At 39.0% G+C, this 20,838-nt stretch overlaps 1 long non-coding RNA gene across 1 annotated transcript in view; it reads left to right on the top strand.

Annotated features, from left to right (window-relative positions):
* Window positions 1–7,767, top strand: part of LOC129657427 (uncharacterized) — a 230,589-nt gene extending 222,822 nt beyond the window's left edge. Inside the window, exons 2-3 of the long non-coding RNA XR_008716713.1 lie at window positions 6,198–6,422; window positions 6,537–7,767. This is a non-coding gene — a long non-coding RNA (uncharacterized LOC129657427). The remainder of the gene's footprint in view (window positions 1–6,197; window positions 6,423–6,536) is intronic.
* Window positions 7,768–20,838: the final 13,071 nt, after the last annotated feature.

The following is a 20,838-nucleotide window of genomic DNA, read 5'->3' as shown; positions in this document are numbered from 1 at the left end:
AAATGGCAAGGTATTCTATAAAACCTATATTACATATGTTACATATTACATCTTTGCATAAAGATTGAGTTGTTTCTGTTAAAGGTGAGAGAAAAGAAAGGAAGTGTACTTAGCAGGTAATTAGAAATAATATTTTCACAGAGCTAATGTGACCTAACTTATGTTTAAAAAGTAAAATAATGAATTAGAATTCCATATTCAAGAGAAATAAAATTTGCTAGTTTTGATTAAACAAGAAACCAAAAGACACTAAAAAAAAAGCAGCAGTTCAAAGAGTGATTATAATATGGCAATTAGTACCTGATCAAATGCATAATAAAAAAACTGAGGATTCTAGTTAATAAGGATTATTCTGAGATGTTTCGAGTTTGGTATGTTGAGCCACGTACAAGTAAATAAAAAATAGCGGTTGTTAATTTCTCCAACCATATGTAAATTATAAGTGATGTTTGAGGTCCCTGCATAATACAGTGTTGTGTGGATGTGAAAGCTGGACTATAAAGAAAGCTGAGTGCAGAAGATTTGATGCTTTTGAGCTGTGGTGTTGGAGAAGACTCCTGAGATTCCCTTGGACTTCAAGGAGATCCAACCAGTCAATCCTAAAGGAAATCAGTCCTGAATATTCATTGGAAGGACTGATTCCAAAGCTGAAACTCCAGTACTCTGGCCACCTCATGCGAAGAACTAACTCATTAGAAAAGACCCTGATGCTGGGAAAGATTGAAGGCAGGAGGAGAAGGGGACAACAGAGGATGAGATGGTTGGATGGCATCACCGACTCGATGGACATGAATTTGGGTAAGCTCTGGGAGTTGGTGATGGACAGGGAAGCTTGGCAAGCTGCAGTCCATGGGGTCACAAAGAGTCAGACTCAACTGAGCAACTGAACTGAATGTTGAAAGTCAAGTAAGAAAGAATAAAATGTGGTGTTTAGGTTCTACTAAAAGTATGGATCGTTTAGGTTCTGTTAAGGAAAAAAGAACAACTGAGAGGTCTGTGAATTTACTGTATGTAAATTTCTCATGGGTTTTCAGTGAAGAGTTTTTGGTCTATAGGTACCATAGAAGACCAGGCATTGGACAATAGTCACATCAGTACTGTGGGCCTCACATTCCTGAGCAATCCAGTAGGCAAATCCACACTGGTTAATATATATATATATATATATATATATATATATATATATATATTTTGCCACTATTGTTCCTGTTTTGTTGTTGTTATTGCCCAGCCGATACTCCAGTAAAGCTGCTCCTTCTGTAATCAGTGTAATTTATTTGCTCTAGGACAGTGCCAGAACAGGATGCAGAAGACTGAGGAGGCTGTTCTCCCCTAATTATTTCTAGTCCTCTTACAGGGAGAACAGGTACTAGGGAAGAACACTAGTTCCACTTGCCATTTTCAGTGCTCACTTTTCTCTTTCTTTTTATTTTTTATTTATTTATTTTTTAAATTTTATTTTATTTTTAAACTTTACAAAATTGTATTAGTTTTGCCAAATATATTTTTTAAAAATAACCCCCACCATTGCTGAAAAGTTTTCTGGTAGATAAAAGAATCCCACAAGTCTGCAATGGGGGATTTTTTATTTAAGTATAATGGACTTGGATGAACATGTGAACGAGATGGTGGAAGCTAGAGTGTTTTTCCATTTCGCATGGATTGTATCAGTCCCCTCTTGCCTTCCAGTGCATATTCTTGCCTAAGCATGTGAATCAGTTTAAGAGCAAGGGTTCTGGAAAAAGCCCTAGGTTTAAACACTGGCTTCTACCTTTGTGGGTCATGGGATTCTGGGCAGGTCAGTTATACTTTCCTGGCTTTGGTTGCCTCATATGTGAAAATATAGAGTCATGATGATACCTACTTCAGAGATATTTTGAGATAAATAAATGAGACATGTAAGGAATTTAGTGTAGTCAGACATATAAACAATTAACAAATGATACGCTTGTACAACATGAAAAGAGTTTCCCACTCAAAATCATTCACTCTTCCAATTAACAATGTGTATGAAAAAGATAAAGTATGGATCCTCAAGGGCAAATGATAGGAAAAGAACTGCTTTTGGGGTGCTTATTATTTGTCTCAGAAGAGAACAGACCTGTCAAATACACAGTTATGGGAACCCTTGTTGCAGCTTTGGGGGCATGCTGTCACCACCCCAGATATTTTGGAAATTTAGCTCTCATTAAGCTTGTGGCATGGAGAAGGAAATGGCAGCCCACTCCAGCGTTCTTGCCTGGAGAATCCCAGGGACGGGGGAGCCTGGTAGGCTGCCGTCTATGGGGTCGCAGAGAGTCGGACACGACTGAAGTGACTTAGCAGCAGCAGAAGCAAGTTTGTGGCAAGGTCCTTAATCTACCATGGAAGCTTAAGGCTGTCCCATGAGCCAGCAAGACAGAACTGTGTTAAGGTTTATTCTTTATTGGGATTGAGTTTTTGATGGCTTAGCTGTTTTAGGGCTAGGATGGACCACTTGGGTTCTCAGAGATACCCTGGGACACCCCACTGAAAGACATTATTTGGTAGCTCACTGTGTTAGCATAACACATCCCATGATGAGCTATTTTATTTCACTATTATCGCTAACCCAAACCTAGTTGATTTTTGGCTGACTGAAGTTCACTGCCTCTTCAAGGCTGGTCTTGCTGCCTTATTCTCTTTCATCGCTGACCTCCTTTTGTCCTACCTATTCTACCTTCCTGTTCCTTGTGGGTAAGATTATTCTAGGTTTCCTGGCTTGAGCATTTTGTTTTGATCTTTACTGTCAAAGCTTTTGCCCAAATTTGTAACCTTTCTGAGATAAAGTTCAAGTACCACAAAAGATAGCTTTTTTTGCTACTCACCTGCCCTCATGATGATCCAGTATTATACTTCATCTCTTTCTCATAGCCTTGGCTATCTTAGTTCTCTATCCTTAAGTCCTAGTTGCCTGGCACAAATATAACCTTTGTTAAACCTACCACTTTACATTTTGCATACCTACAACAGACTTGCTCATTGAGGCTGGAAAAAATACACAGTCACAACTGCATTCATGGTGCGCAGTGTATAGCCACAAGACAGCAATATTAAATTTATGACAACATATCTCAAAGGAGCACTCAGTTAAGCCCAGAAGTCCAGTAATACTTCCTTTGTCAATCCTCCCTCACATTCCCTAAAAGATCTTCTCTTTCTTCAAACACCCAAAATTCTATCCCCTTTTCTCACTTATATCTGTTGACCTTATTTCGCCAATAAAAGAGAAAGAACGCATAAGAAAAACACCTTATGTTTTCACTGTCAACCCCCCAAAAACATCTGGCTTTGAAAACCTACAGGGCTTGCATCCTGAGGAGACATAGGGCCATAGCGAATGGAGATTCTGCTCTTGAAGAACTGATGTGCAGATTCACTTACCCTGGCACTTAGTCCACAAATAGCACTTTGAAAAGTGCCCAGGCCATATGTGAAGGAAATTCATTTGCTAATCTTAAAGCATCTGCCAGAGAGACAAAAGCGTGTTGAGATTCTTTCCAGGGCTGGAAGTGCTAGTGGGTGCCATTTGTGTTCTCTAACTTGCTAGCACCCACCTCCTCACGATGCTGTGGTAGCCCTGCCAGAGGCAGCAGGTGAGTGCTCTATCCCCTTGTGTCTCTGCCACAGTCCTCTCGGAGGTGATGGGCAAGTGCTCACCCCTCCATGTATGTTCCAGTCACTTCATTGGAGGTGGTGGGTGAGTATCCTGCCTCCCCCACAGACCCCCAGAGCCAGTGGGCACATGCAACACACACAGAATATGCCCCTTGAGCACTGGGCTCTGGTGGCTGGATGGATTGTTTCAGAGCCCGTAGTTCTGAAACAGAGAGAGATTTCAAGAGACAGCCAAGTACCAGTGCAGGATTAAACAATAAAGCTCATTGCCTACATGAGGCCACCTCTTTAAGACCAGGGGAGAGTGCTGTTTTACCTAATATATAGAACAAACATTAAGAGTCAAGAAAAATGAGGAATTGGAAGAGTAGGCTCCAAAAAGAAGAGCAAGATAAATCTTCAGGGAAAAAAAAGTTAATAAAATGAGATGAGTAGCTTGCATAATAAAAATTCAAAGTAGTAGTCATAAACATGCTCACTGAACTTAGGAAGAGAATGGATGAATAGAGAGCTTCAATAAAAGGATAGAAAATAAATACCAAAGAGAAGTCACAAAACTGAAGAATACAGTAACTGAACTGAAAATATGCTTAGAAGGGTTCAATAGTGGACTTGAATGAAGCAGAAGAAAAAAAAAAAAAAAAAAAAAAAAGGGATCTGGGAGACAAGGAAGTGGAACTCACCCAGACAGAGAAGCAAAAAACAAAAAAAAGTAAATGCTGCTTAAGGGACCTGTGGGACAACATCAAGAAAAATAGTATCTATATTTAAGGGGTCCTAGAAGGACAAAAGGCAGGGATAGGAGCAGAAAACTTACTTGAAAAAATTATGGCTGAAAACTTCCCTAACAATGCTAAGGAAACAGATACCCAGATTCAGGAAGCCCAGAGAATTCCAAACAAGAAGAACCCAAAGAGACTCACACCAAGACACAGAGTAATTAAAATGCTGAAAGTTAAAGAGGGAATCTTAAAAGCAGCAAGAGAAAAACAAGGTATTTTGCATAAAGGAACACCCATAACACGAATAGCAGATTTCTCAGGTGAAACCTTGCAGCTCAGAAGAAACTACTTAAAGGAAAATACTTCTGACCATGCAAGTTTATCATTCAGATTTGAAGAAGATATCCAAAGTTTTCTAGATGAACAAAAGCTAAGGAAGTTCATCAATGCTAAACTGGCTGTACAAGAAGTGTTAAAGGGATCTTCTTTAAGGTGAAAAGAAAAGGCATTAGTAACTAGAAAGCATAGGAAAGTAAAAATCTCACCAGTTGAGATAATATATAATACAGGAAGTAGATTGATTACTTATAAAGCTAGTATGAATGTTAAAAGAGAAAAGTAGTAAAAATAATTACATAATTAGTTAATTATGGATTCACAGAATTGTAAAACTATAAAATACAATATCAAAAATATAAAATATGAAGATGAGTTCAAGAATGCAGGCTTGTAGAATGTATTCAAATTTGCTATCAATTTAAAATAAACTATTGAACATTTATTAAAAAGCAGAGACATTACTTTGCCAACAGAGGTCTGTCTCCTCAAGGCTGTGGTTTTTCCAGTGGTCATGTATGGATGTGAGAGTTGGACCATAAAGAAGGCTGAACACTGAAGAATTGATGCTTTTGAACTGTGGTGTTGGAGAAGACTCTTGAGAGTCCCTTGGACTGCAAGATCAAACCAGTCAATCCTAAGGAATTCAATCCTGAATACTCATTGGAAGGACTGATGCTGAAGCTGAAGCTCCAATAATTTGACCACCCGATGTGAAGAGCCGACTCACTAGAAAAGACTCTGATGCTGGGAAAGACTGAAGGCAGAGGAGAAGGAGATGACAGAGGATGAGATGGTTGGATGGCATCACGGACTCAATGGATATGAGTTTGAGCAAGCTCTGGGAGATAGTGAAGTACAGGGAAGCCTGGTGTGCTGCAATCCATCGGGTCACAAAGAGTCAGACACGACTGAGTGACTGAACAACAACAGTTGTATGCAGAAACTGTTATCTGTGAGCCTCATGGTAACCATAAAGCACAAACCTATAATAGATGTACAAAAGATAATGAGAAAGGAATCTAAGCATAATGCTACAGCAAGTCATCAAACAACGAGGGAAGAAAGCAGGAAACCTGAAAAAAAACCAGAGATGAACTACAAAACGGAAAAAAAATATTAATAAAATGACAATTAGTACATACCTATTAATAATTATTTTAAATGCAAATGGACTAATTTCTCCAATCAAAAGACATATACTGACCAAACCGATAAAAGAAAACAAGACCCACTTATATGCTGCCTAATCTAGTAAGAAAAAGACTCTCATCGGTCAGGCAGATTGCATAGAAGGTAACAAACAACTACCTCTTCTACAAGCAGACTGAATACTCCTACACCAATTTGCATTTTGATAGAAAACAATATTCTAGAACTGTGTTAATCTAATATTTTAGCAGTGAAGAATTCTTGAGGTTTTTCTTTTTATCTTATAAATAAACTCATAAAAGTTGAGCCTACTTTACCAACGTTTTAAAGGCTTTCATTGCTTCTCTTCAGACATGCCCCAGATAATCACAGTGGTGTGATCACTCACCTAGAGGCGGACATCCTGGAATGCAAAGTCCAGTGGGCCTTAGGAAGCAGAACTACAAACAAAGCTAGTGGAGGTGATGGAATTCCAGTTAAGCTCTTTCAAATCCTAAAAGATGATGCTGTGAAAGTGCTGCACTCAATATGCCAGCAAGTTTGGGAAACTCAGCAGTGGCCACAGGACTGGAAAAGGTGAGTTTTCATTCCAATCCCAAAGAAAGGCAATGCCAAGGAATGTTCAAACTATTGCAGAATTGCACTCATCCCACACACTAGAAAAGTAATGCTCAAAATTCTCCAAGCCAGGTTTCAACAGTACGTGAACCATGAATTTCCAGATGTTCAAGCTAGATTTAGAAAAGGCAGAGGAACCAGAGATCCAATTGCCAACATCCACTGGATCATCGAGAAAGCAAGAGAGTTCCAGAAAAACATCTGCTTTATTGAGCACACCAAAGCCGTTGACTGTGTGGGTCACAGCAAACTGTGGAGAATTCTGGAAGAGAAGGGAATACCAGACCACCTGACCTACCTCCTGAGAAACCTGTATGCAGGTCAGGAAGCAACAGAACTGGACATGGAACAACAAACTGGTTCCAAATCGGGAAAGGAGTATGTCATTGCTGTGTATTGTCACCCTGCTTATTTAACTTCTATGCAGAGTACATCATGAGAAATTCTGGACTGAATAAAGCACAAGCTGGAATCAAGATTGCCAGGAGAAATATCAATAACCTTAGATATGCAGATGACACCACCCTTATGGCAGAAAGTGAAGAAGAACTAAAGAGCCTCTTGATGAAAGTGAAAGAGGAAGAGTGAAAAAGTAGGCTTAAAGCTCAACATTCATAAAACAAAGATCATGGCATCCGGTCCCATCACTTCATGGCAAATAGATGGGGAAACAATGGAAATAGTGACAGACTTTATTTTTCTGGGCAACAAAATCACTGCAGATAGTGACTGCAGCCATGAAATTGAAAGACTCTTACTTCTTGGAAGAAAAGTTATGACCAACCTAGACAGTATATAAAGAAGCAGAGGCATTACTTTGCCAACAAAGGTCTGTCTAGTCCTAGCACCATCTAGGAAGGTATCCTAAGACAAAGTTAATTTTCTTGAAACTGTCTAAACTTTTTCTGTCCATTCAAGCTTTTTTTTTTTTTTTTTTTTTTTTTTACTATCTTGTACTTGCTGTACAGAATATTTGCTTTAAGAAGAAATTACTCTGTTTTCCCATTGATAAGCAAAAATGCATCTCATTACTTTTTCTACACATTTAATCTTTTAATCATTGTTCCCAGGATAGCTCCAGCATGAATTTTGAACCTAAATATCCAATTTATTTTTCACACAGAAAATGGAAAGATAAGGAGTAACTGTTTCATACACAATCTTGGTAGCATACCAGCAAATTTCATGAGCACACATAAAGCAATTACCTACAGCTATCATTTTTACAACTCTATAAAGTGGCAAAAATAAACGTGTTCAGTAAATAAAAAGTATTTTATATGTAAATAAGGGGGCAACAGGGAAGCCTGGTGTGCTGCAGTCCATGGGGTCGCAAAGAGTCGGACATGACCGAGCGACTGAACAGATCTGAACTGAACTGAAGGAGTCTTCCCAGGTGGCTCAGTGATAAAGAATCCACCTGCCAAGCAGGAGACTTGGATTCGATCCCTGGGAAGATCCCCTGGAGTCGAAAATGGAAACCCAATCTAGTATTCTTGCCTAGAAAATTCCATGGATAGAGAAGCCTGGCAGGCTACAGTCCAACGGGTTGCAAAGAGTCGTACGTGACTGAGCAAATGAGCATGATATGTACATAATGTGAAATGTGAATAATAATAAAATGTAAATACATAAATAATAAGCAAATATTGCTGACTAATATTTCAGTATTCTATTTCATATAGAAATTAAGTATTCAAAGATTATTTATTCAATAATCCAATATTAGTACTGGTCTTAAAGTTAACTAAAAAATCTGGAAATTATATCTAAGCGGACATGCCCCTGAGTCTAATTACTACTGATTAAAAAAAAGTTTGTCAGAGTTATATTTCAGTTGAGTTAAATGCAGTTTTTTCTTTGCATTAGTTTCACCACCACCCGCCACAATGCTTCTCACTCGTAATCTCAGAACTTACAACCGCACAGCAAAGTCGGCTTTATTAGCCCTGTTTAGAGATGAATTAACTGCAACTCTTTAGTGGTGGAACCTGTGTTCTGCCCTCAGTCTATCTTGCTTTCCAACTTGCCAAGGTACTTCTGAATGTCTCGGTAATTTGGGAGCTCAAGAAGCATGATACCTCCAATTTGACTTGTTCTCTCTCATGATTGTTTTGGCTATTCTAGTCTTTTGTGTTTCTGTGCAAATTTTGTAATTATTTTTTCTTTTCTGTGAAAAATGCCATTTGTACAGTAAATCTCCTACATACAAACCCTCAAACTGCAAACTTTCAAAGATGTGAACGTGCATTTGCATGTCCAGTCATGTAAGTCAGTACACTGCTATGTGCCAGTTGTGTTAGTTGGGTTAGGCTGACTTTGGTGGACTTACGAGCAAATTTGATTTACGAATGTGCTCTTGGTATGGAACTCATTCATATGTAGGGGACTTACTGTATTTTGATAGGGATTGTACTGAATCTGTAGAATGCTGTGGTTAGTATGGATATAGTAACACTGTTAATTCTTCTACTTCATAAGCATGGAATAACTTTTCATTTGCTTCTGTTTACTTCAGTTTTGTCCTTAATGTTATGTAGTTTTCAATGTACAGATCTTCCATTTCTAGTTATCAGTTAAATACAATTTTATATTTTCCATCATCTTGAACACTGTGCAAATATACTACCTTATCCGATCAGTAAACTGATGGGAAAACTTTAGGAAGTTCAGGTCAACTGGTCTCTTCATAAGAAAACACATATAAGACCTATTTAAAAATTACATTATGCATTATATTCCACATTTATAAAACAGAGAACTCATAGAAGCATTCTTAAACCAAAATTACCAAAGCAGTCTGATTTATCAAAAAAAAATTACCTTGATTACATGAACAGTTTTCATAGAAAAAGTTGCTGTGGAAGGATCATTTTTCTCTTAATAGCACAGCTAAAGTATTAGAAGTCTGCTCCTTTGTATGTGGGATTCTAGGAATATTATATTCATGTAAACACCTAAATTTTCTATAAACCAGTCAGAATTGATTTTTATTTTATTTTATTTTATTCTTTTTTTATTATTTTTTTAAATTTTATTTTATGTTTAAACCTGAAACACTGTATTAGTTTTGCCAAACATCAACACGAATCCGCCACAGGTATACATACTCTCCCCATCCTGAACCCCCCTCCCTCCTCCCTCCCCACACCATCCCTCTGGGTCGTCCCAGTGCACCAGCCCCAAGCATCCAGTATCGTGCATCGAACCTGGACTGGCAACTCGTTTCATACATGATATTTTACATGTTTCAATGCCATTCTCCCAAATCTTCCCACCCTCTCCCTCTCCCACAGAGTCCATAAGACTGTTCTATACATCAGTGTCTCTTTTGCTGTCTCGTACACAGGGTTATTGTTACCATCTTTCTAAATTCCATATATATATGCGTTAGTATACTGTATTGGTGTTTTTCTTTCAGGCTTACTTCACTCTGTATAATAGGCTCCAGTTTCATCCACCTCATTAGAACTGATTCAAATGTGTTCTTTTTAATGGCTGAGTAGATCTTTCATTTATTGATTTATAGAAGTTAATTTATTAATGACTGTGACAGAAAATATTTCATGCTTACATTGAGAGAGAAAGACTGTTCTCAATTGTAGATAGAAAAGATCTTGTATCTAGTTTTATACCTTTAGTAATAGGTCAAAAGTAAGTACAGAAACACTATATCACAGTTGTTAACATTGCAATGTGTTCTTCTCTCCAATAAAATTGAAGCACAAAAAGACAAAACAAGGGGGGGAAAACACAAAACTCTTTGATATCTCTCAATGATCAAGTTCATCACATGTTGAGACCATAAAACCGGATCTTAAGCATTTGCTGCCACCCAAGGACTTCCCTGATGGCTCAGAAGGTAAAGCATCTGCCTGCAATGTGGGAGACCCTGGATGGGGAAGATCCCCTGGAGAAGGACCTGGCACCCCCCTCTGGTACTCTTGCCTGGAAAATACCACGGACAGAGGAGCCTGGTAAGCTACAGTCCTCAGGGTTGCAAAGAGTTGGACATGACTGAGCGACTTAACTTTCGCTTTCTTTCAAGGGAAATACAGTGGTGCTAGTGGTAAAGAACCTGCCCGTCAGTGCAGGAGATGCAAGAGATTTCCAGTTTGATCTCTGGGTAGGGAAGATCCCCTGGAGGAGGGCATGGCAACCCACTCCAGTATTCTTGCCTGGAGAGTCGCATGGACAGAGCAATCTGGAGGGCTACAATCCATAGAGCTGCAGAGTCGGACATGACAGACATAGCATAGCAGGCAAGGGAAATACTATTGGTCCTGCACAAATTAGAATCCAAATAAACTTTGCCAAACATCAGAAACAAAATTAAACTCTTGAACCCAGTAATACCAGTACTCTACTCTAAATCAGCTCTGCTCATGGTCCCTGTGAACCTGCCATGCCTACTAGATAGGGTGCCCAGAATATGGCTGTCTTTTGGGAAGGTGCCTGAATTAATTTACATAACTTTGGATATTGCAGTGTATAGTAATGAGCATCCTCCTTGAAACCCAGCAATATATAAAAACAGAATATATAAATTTTAAAGCATTAAAGGAAAAGGAAAAATGAGTACACTTGCTCAGTCTAGTAGAATGTAGTAGTGGGATGGAAAGTGAAGTGAAAGTCACTCAGTCGTGTCTGACTTTTTGTGACCCCATGGACTGTGTAGTCCCTGGAATTCTCCAGGCTAAAATACTGGCATGGGTAGCTTTTCCCTTCTCCGGGGGATCTTCCCAACCCAGGGATCAAACCCTGGTCTCCCGCATTGCGGGCAGATTCTTTACCAGGTGAGCTACAAGGGAAGCCCAAGAATACTGGAGTGGGTAGCCTATCCCTTCTCCAGGGGATCTTCCCGACACAGGAATCATCTGGGTGTCCGGCATTGCAGGAGGATTCTTGACCAACTGAGCTATCAGGGAAGTGGGATGGAAAGAAAAGGGAGAAAAGTATCATACCTCAAAATTACAAAATAAGATATAGGAAGATTCCCAAAGTGTCACTTTTTAAATAGAATTAACTTTCCAGTTAAAAGACAGAGATAATCAAAGTCTATGAATTGGATTTTAGAAATCTTATTGTATTCTGTTTTAAAAGAGATACCTAAGACATAATGACACAGAAAAGTCTAAAGTAAAGAGAAAATAATGGTATCAGGCTATTACCAAGAAAAAGGGAACTTATTTGGCTGTGTTAACATTGGGAAAAAAATGTATCTTCAGTTAGAACTTTTTTTAAATAAAGAACTATAAGGTCTTGTGATATATATTTATATCACACAATTTATATTTATATCACACGATATATATTTATATTGTGTACTTAGTCACATCTGACTCCTTGCAACCCCACAGACTGTAGTCCACCAGGATCCTCTGTCCATGGGGATACTTCAGGCATGAATACTGAAATGGGTTGCCATGCCCTCCTCCATGGAATCTTCCCAAACCAGGGATTGAACCCAGGTCTCCCGCATTGCAGGCAGATTCTTACCGTCTGAGCCACCAGGGAATCCTAGGTCTATATATATATGGTATAGATATACCTAGTATATATTATACTTTTTATATATAATCTATGTTTATATAATTCATCAGATCTTAAGCTTCTTTATCCAGAAAAGAATTTTGCCCAGTATTAACATAGCTAATATTAATATAGTAATTACATTATTTATCAATGTATTAGTAAAATACTTAGAGTAAAAAGTAGATATTTTAATATATAAGATACAATATTGATAATACCATTAATATAACAATATTAGTACTATTAATATATTACTAAGATATTACTTAGAGAGAGAGAGAGAGAGATATAATTATAGCTAATATATAAACATTTGTTTATATCCAGACACACATCAGTTCAGTTCCGTCGCTCATTCGTGTCCGACTCTTTGCGACCCCATGAATCACAGCACGCCAAGCCTCCCTGTCCATCACCAACTCCCGGAGTTCACTCAGACTCACGTCCATCGAGTCAGTGATCCCATCCAGCCATCTCATCCTCTGTCATCCCCTTCTCCTCCTGCCCCAAATCTTTCCCAGAATCAGGGTCTTTTCCAATGAGTCAACTCTTTGCATGAGGTGGCCAAAGTACTGGAGTTTCAGCTTTAGCGTCATTCCTTCCAAAGAAATCCCAGGGCTGATCTCCTTCAGAATGGACTGGTTGGATCTCCTTGCAGTCCAAGGGACTCTCAGGAGTCTTCTCCAACGCCACAGTTCAAAAGCATCAATTCTTCGGCGCTCAGCCTTCTTCACAGTCCAACTCTCACATCCATACATGACCACAGGAAAAACCATAGCCTTGACTAGACGAACCTTTGTTGGCAAAGTAATGTCTCTGCTTTTGAATATGCTATCTAGGTTGGACATAACTTTCCTTCCAAGGAGTAAGCATCTTTTAATTTCATGGATGCAGTCACCATCTGCAGTGCTTTTGGAGCCCAGAAAAATAAAGTCTGACACTGTTTCCACAGTTTCCCCATCTATTTCCCATGAAGTGATGGGACCGGATGCCATGATCTTCGTTTTCTGAATGTTGAGCTTTAAGCCAACTTTTTCGCTCTTCACTTTCACTTTCATCAAGAGGCTTTTGAGTTCCTCTTCACTTTCTGCCATAAGGGTGGTGTCATCTGCATATCTGAGGTTATTGATATTTCTCCCGGCAATCTTGATTCCAGCTTGTGTTTCTTCCAGTCCAGCGTTTCTCATGATGTACTCTGCATAGAAGTTAAATAAGCAGGGTGACAATATACAGCCCTGTCGTACTCCTTTTCCTATTTGGAACCAGTCTGTTGTTCCATGTCCAGTTCCAACTGTTGCTTCCTGACCTGCATATAGATTTCTCAAGAGGCAGGTCATATATATATAAAGAATTATACCTGTGTGAACCTAAGTATCCAATATAAAACACTAGAAAAAAGCAAGAGTGTACACAAAGAAAATAGTATGAAGGAAATGATTGAATTAAGAACAGAAATTAATGAATATGGACCAATTTCACTTACAACATTAGAAACAAAAATGCTTAATGCCCAACCAAATCAAGCAGAGTGTGTGTGTGTGTGTGTGTGTGTGTGTGTGTATGTATAAATATATAAATAGAATGTGAAAATACTAAGTGTTGGTAAGGTATGGAACAACTGGAAGTTTCATATGCTGTTGCTAGGAATAGAAATTGGTTAAAAGTGTTTTAAAAATCTCTTAGCAAATTTTAATATATTCCTAAATTGAAAAAATGTATCCAAACCATAAAAAGTCCCAATATTATATTTAAGAACATTCTAGTAATTCTCAAAATCATTACGCAGACCATCTCAAACTTCCCTCACATTTTTCTGAATTGAAATGTTCAGATGAGTACTTGCTAAAAAGACACAAATATGAACAAGTGTTTGTTCAACAAAGCCCTTGCCAACAGAGATTCAGGGATAATTTCAGGCGGCAGACCTTAAATTACTAATAGAGAAGATCATGGAAGTACTAGAGGATTTACAAAATGATATGGTAAAAAATAGATTAGAAGTAAAATTGAATCTGGTTAAAGAGATGTAGAAAGTGCATGAAGAATACTTGCCTCTGGTTAAAGAGATGTAGAAAGTGCATGAAGAATACTTGCCAGAGGTGATATTATGTAGGGCCTTGCAGGATAATATGAGTTTTCCTTTCAAATTAGCTTGGGAGAGATGTGGAGATAGAATTTTAGATCACATCCATGATATTAAATGTACAGAGATAAAAAACTGTATGTTGGAAGAGTATGTGTAGTAAGAGAAGAAACAAAGAGTATATTGGGGCCAAATTTCATAACATATATGTTATAAAAAGAAGTAGGATAGTTACTGTGACTTCCTAGTATATCAAATTACTTAAAATCTGTTGCTATTAGAAATGATACCTATTTGCAGAAGTACATCATATCGCTACTTTAAATTTTATATGTACCATTAACTACTTGAATATCACAAGAAACTCCTATTATTTTAAAGATTTATGTCGTTTTAATGAAATAATTTTGATGAGAGTAAAATGAAGAAATCTGAAATGTTCAGATCAGATCAGTCGTTCAGTTGTGTCCCACTCTTTGTGACCCCATGAATCGCAGCACGCCAGGCCTCCCTGTCCATCACCAACTCCTGGAGCTCACCCAGACTCACGTCCATCGAGTCAGTGATGCCATCCAGCCATCTCATCCTCTGTCGTCCCCTTCTCCTCCTGCCCCTAATCCCTCCCAGCATCAGAGTCTTTTCCAATGAGTCAACTCTTCGCACGAGGTGGCCAAAGTACTGGAGTTTCAGCTTTAGCATCATTCCTTCCAAAGAACACTCAGGGCTGATCTCCTTCAGAATGGACTGGCTGGATCTCCTTGCAGTCCAAGGGGCTCTCAAGAGTCTTCTCCAACACCACAGTTCAAAAGCATCAATTCTTTGGCGCTCAGCCTTCTTCACAGTCCAACTCTCACATCCATATATGGCCACAGGAAAAAACCATAGCCTTGACTAGACGAACCTTTGTTGGCAAAGTAATGTCTCTGCTTTTGAATATGCTATCTAGGTTGGTCATAAATGTTACGTGCATTTAAAAAAACATGCCCTGTTACTTGAGACTGTGTGTGTATACTCAGTCATGTCTGACTCTTTGCAACCCCATGGACTGTAGCCTGCCCAGGCTTTTCTGTCCATGGAATTTTCCAGGCAAGAATACTGGAGCGGGTCGCCACTTCCTACTCCAGAGAGTCTTCCTGACCCAGAGATTGAACCTGTGTCTCCCAATTCTCCGACATTGGTGGGTGGATTCTTTACCACTGCACCACCTGGGAAGTAGCTGTTACTTTGAGAAATTCACTGAATAAGAGTGTTTCTTTTTCCTGGCATTTTTATAGGCAGTTAACTGCTTGTTGAAACAAGTAGCATGTGTTTTAGAGTGAAAAAAATTGTTTTGTCTTTCTCATCCCATATTTAATATGTTTAGAAACATACAAAAGTCTGATATGTTACTGACATACTTGATATCTTTAACTTTTAAAATGTAAATCATAAACTAGGATTCTTTAGCTTATAGGCAACCGATATCCACTTCTACTTGGTTGAGCTGAAAGAGGAAATTTACAATGAGGATATTCAGATATGTTGAGTAAGCAAGGAGATTTGAAAACGCCTTAGGAAGAGTGAACACACCAGAGGATGAGATGGTTGGATGGCATCACCGACTCGATAGACATGAGTTTGAGTGAGCTCTGGGGGTTGGTGATGGACAGGGAGGCCTGGCATGCTGCAGTCCATTGGGTCGCAAAGAGTTGGACACGACTGAGCAACTGAACTGAACTGAACTAGGAAGAGTGAAAACCAGGGTGATTCTATGGATCTCAGAAGTAAGAGTTCTGTTGTTTCGTGGCTCCAGCTGGCTCGCCAGAATCCAACTGACTGTTGGATCAATCACCTATGGTCATCCTGACAGGTCATAGAACAGAGCAATAGGGGCTTAATTCACAATCAGCATACATCAGTGAAAGTATAAAATTTGGGAATGAATCTTCCTCCAAATAGATTTTCCAAAGAATTAAAGCATTTTGTTTTATACATAAATGAATGAGTCTAAGGGAATACTCTTTTCTTAAAATCTCACTGAACTTATACATCCTCTTTATCCTAGCCCTTGGCTGTAAGAAAAAGGTATGCAAAAATAGAACAGGCTGCATCCAACATTTTCTTTAAATATCGTTTGGGAAAATGTCTAACATACTGTTTGTCAGAGGCAAAAGTTTCCAGAGAGCTATAGTTAGTGGCTATAAAAAGATTAAGAGAAGCATTGTATTAAATGTTACCCTTAGCTGATCTAGCTGAAAAAAAAAAAATGACAAAAGAGAAGGGTGTTTGAGATGACAAGGGGTATGATAAAAAGTCACTGCTCACAGTTTGGAGAAATCAAAATAACCCTGTGTACGAGACAGCAAAAGAGACACTGATGTATAGAACAGTCTTATGGACTTAGTGGGAGAGGGAGAGGGTGGGAAGTTTTGGGAGAATGGCATTGAAACACGTGTAATATCATGTATGAAACGAGTTGCCAGTCCAGGTTCGATGCACGATACTGGATGCTTGGGGCTGGTGCACTGGGACGACCCAGAGGGATGGTATGGGGAGGGAGGAGGGAGGAGGGTTCAGGATGGGGAACACATGTATACCTGTGGCGGATTCATTGTGATATTTGGCAAAACTAATACAATTATGTAAAATTTAAAAATAAAATTAAAAAAAAAAAAAAAAAAAAAGGCCCTGTTGAAGCCTGAATGCAACCTTTCTATTTGGCTGTCCTGCAGCGTGCTAAGTCGCCTCAGTCGAGTCCGACTCTTTGCAAGCCCGGACCATAGCCCGCCAGGCTCCTCTGTCCATGGGATTCTCCAGGCAAGAATACTGGAGTGGGCTGTCAACCCCTTCTTTAGGGTTCTTCGCAACCCAGGGATCGAATTCGAGTCTCTCATGTCTACCTGTGTTGGCAAGCAGGTTCTTTACCACCAGCACCACCTGGAAGCCCTTGGTTGTACTAGCAGAGGGAAACAGACCTGAGTCACAGAGTGAGATGTACACCTAGGGTGACCTGGCTGAAGCACTAGAGTAGGTACCAGCCCAAGAAAGGTTAAAAAGTTCATGTTTCCTCGGGTGTCTGGGAAAGCCCAGAGGTGAGAACACTGTGCTTCCTAACACAGGCTAATATTTAGTTGCTAAATGATAACTGAGGGCTTATTACGTGCCAGATACCTCAGATTGGCTTGCTTTATTTCACTTAACATTCAAAATAGCTTAATGAGATCAGCACTGTTCTGTACTCCCGTTTACTGAAGTGGCCACACAGAAAGTCCAAGCTTTTGGACCATGTGATTTTATTTTGATACTCTGTATAAACAGATGTCAGCATAAAAAAAATTTGAAGAGGAAAACCAGTCCCTTCGTTGTTAAAAGTTTATCCTAAAATAAACTAAGTGATGGCAGTTTCTCAGGCAGCACCCAACATTAGTGAAGCTCTAACTTTGTGCCATATTAAAGATGTGTAAGCTTGGCCAGGGTTATGAATTTGATTATTGTTTAAATGGCTGGCAATTTAGCAGGTTATCTTTGCCAGACCCCTCAAAGCTTTTCTCAATTATAGAAAAAAAATGCCTTGCACTTTGGCAAGTGAATATTTTTCAGTTGTTGCTCATCCAAAACAGGGGATACAGCATTTTTATTGCTGTATATGAGTGTCAGGCTTCCCAGGTGGCACTACTGGTAAAGAATCCACCTGCCATTAACAAACATGGGTTTGATCCCTGGGTCGGGAAGATCCCCTGGAGGAGGGCATGGCAGTCCGCTCCAGTATTCTTGCCTAGATAATGCCATGGACAGAGGAGCCTGGTGGGCTATAGACCATGGGGTCATAAAGAGTTGGACATGACTGAAGTGACTTAGCATGCATGCATGCAGAGTCAGCAAGGAGATTCATTATTATTCTGAGCATGCATGATAAAATTGTTAATTATAAGTTTATAACCAAGTGAATGAACTTATGGTATTTCTGTAATTTATATATTATAACAAATAAAATGTGTAGTTAATATAATTAATTATGAGTTACAAATTTAATGATAACAAGGGTAGTTAATACTTTGTAGAACTATGAATTCTCATATCATATGTATTTTTTTTCCTTTGGGCATTTTTTTGTCTCCTAACTTGTATTCTGATTATTTGAATATCTCCCCCTCTATATTTTAGGCACAACTAGCCAGGGACTATAATTTAATTATACTCTCAGCATTTTCCCCAGTTATGTCAAGAATTAGGCTTCTTTAACTTTTGTACCTCAAGCACACAAGTTTTACAGTCCTTTGGGGAGAATTATTTTCCATGTCTGAGTTTCCTTATCACAGCAATTCCTTCTATTGCTTATTTCTATTCTAGGACCTATAAATTGCTTCACAGTAGGGTTTTTCAAACTAGACAGTGTATACCAACCTCCACAGTTTTTGCCAAATATATCATCTGTACTGTTACCTAATTAATATTTTCAAGTAAATTCAAGACTTTTATCTAAGATTTACTTGTGAAGGAACTATCTAACTATTGCAAATGGGAAAACAGAATAAGGCAAGTGATTTGCAATAGTTGTGTAGATCCTTTATAAATAGACTATGTTTATATAATGGGCTTCTCCAATGACTCGGCAGACTCCAAAGAATCTGCCTACAGTGCAGGAGATGTAGGTTCCATCTCTGGTTCAGGAAGACCCCCGGGAGGAGGAAATGACAACCCTCTCCAATATTCTTGCCTGGGTAATCCCATGGACTAAGGAGCCTAGCGGGCTACAGTCCATTGGCTCACAAAAGAATTGGACAAGACTGAGCGACCAAGCATGCACAAGCATATAATTTATAGGTATAATCACCTATAGAATAATTATATAGATTAAAATAAAAGCCTGGAAACAAAGCTTTGGCTTTATTTTCTTACCAGCTCTCAACTGAACGAGAGCGAGAGAGAGTAGCAGTTATTAGAGAAGCATTAAATACACACTGGCACTAATCTCAGTCTTTACCGTTGATGCAATCAAGTTAATCAAAGGAAGTTTATAAAGGAGTGGGTGTCTTATGATCTAATGCTATGTTACTTCATGCCAGTTTTAAAATGTTTTATTTATTTTTAATTGGAGGATAATTGCTTTCCCATATAGTGTTGCTTTCTGCCACATATCAACATGAATCAGCCATAGGTATACATATGTCTCCTCCCTCTTGAACTTCCCTCCCACCTCCCATCCCAGCCCACCCTTCCAGGTTGTCACAGAACACTGGATTTGAACTCCCTGCATCATGCAGTACATTTCCACTGGCTATCTAATTTTACATACGGTAATGTGTATGTTTCCGTGCTACTCTCTCAATTCACCCTCCCCCACCACCATGTCCAAAAATGCCCATGAACATCTTATTTCCAACCATGGTTTATTTTGGGAAACATGCCTTATGACATGGACCACAAACAATGTGCATCATACCTTAGCTCAAATCCCCTCTCCTTAATTGCCTGATTTTTAACAAGTTCCTTAGTTCCTCTAAACCTTGATTTCTTACTGAAGACAGGAATGATAGTATTTGCATTTCAAGATCACTTTGAGAGCATATGATGTAATATTCACAGTGTGTCTAGTCTTGTGCCTGCTGCTGCTGCTGCTAAGTCACTTCAGTCGTGTCCGACTCCATGCGACCACACAGATGGCAGCCCACCAGGCCTAGAGTTTATTGAAAAAACGTGAACTCCTACTACGTGTCAACTATGGTCTTTTGGTGCCTCAGCGTCTGGAAGACATGACAGAGCAGAGCTCTGCTTTCAGGGAACTTGATTCTAGTAAGGGTAGACCAACCACAAACAACTGAGGTCATTTCAGGCAGTAGGTAAAGCTCTGAAGTAAATAAAACAAGGCAACATGAAAGAAGCTGACTGGTATCCAATGAACGCTAATTTCCTTCTGGACTCTCACCTCTGTATCAGTTCAGTGGCTCAGTCGTGTCCAACTCTGTGCGACCCCATGGAAGTTTAATTATTGGAAGTTAAGATTTTGAAGAATCAATTAGAAGAGGATCCAGTTGGAGACAGGATGCCCAGTTAGAAAATACTGAAAAGGCAGCAAATCTGCTCCCGGTGTCTTTCATCTCAGCCATTGTTGACTCTTGCTTTTCCTTCTCAAGTTACAATAACCTTTTTGATTTTTGTGATGGAAGGAAAGATCAAGCTGATTCTCAGAACCCACAAATGAGTCTCTTACCCTGCTCTACTTCTTCAAAGATTCAGCTAAATTTGACTTGCAGTTATGTTTTCAGTGTAATTACCAGGCACAAAAGAAACTTGCTTCCTTTATTATCATAACTGAAAAACGCCATTTCTTTATTCTTCCATTTTTTTAATGTTACAGTTTATATCAGTGGGATTCATGTAAATTTTAATTTTTCTATGGCAATTCACAGTAAGAGATTTTCAAAGTAATGCCACTGTTTTTTTTTCCTTTTCTGTCAGAACCCCTACCTCTAAAACAAGTAAGTTCCGTGCTGCTTGTCCCTAATTTCCTTTAGAAACCGAATGATTCTATCTCCCAGAATAGTAATTACGAATGTTTAACAGACTGGATGACATAGTGGAGAAGGCTGTGATCTAGTTCTGACCCCAGTGTTTACTATTTGTCCTTGAGCAAGTGAAATCTGAGTATCACCAGATACATATCTATAGGATATCAAATATAGAAATGCAGATGTCTGCTTTTTAAGCAGACTGAAGCAGCACACGAGAGCTCATGAAGCATGACTACGGTTAACCTCACTTTTTAGTGCTCGTTTT

The sequence above is a fragment of the Bubalus kerabau genome, chromosome 7 (genome assembly GCF_029407905.1).
Source record: "Bubalus kerabau isolate K-KA32 ecotype Philippines breed swamp buffalo chromosome 7, PCC_UOA_SB_1v2, whole genome shotgun sequence".
In the NCBI taxonomy this organism is placed as follows: domain Eukaryota; kingdom Metazoa; phylum Chordata; class Mammalia; order Artiodactyla; family Bovidae; genus Bubalus; species Bubalus kerabau.
The sequence above is the reverse complement of the archived record's forward strand: the minus strand, read 5'-3'. Positions and strand labels throughout refer to the sequence as shown.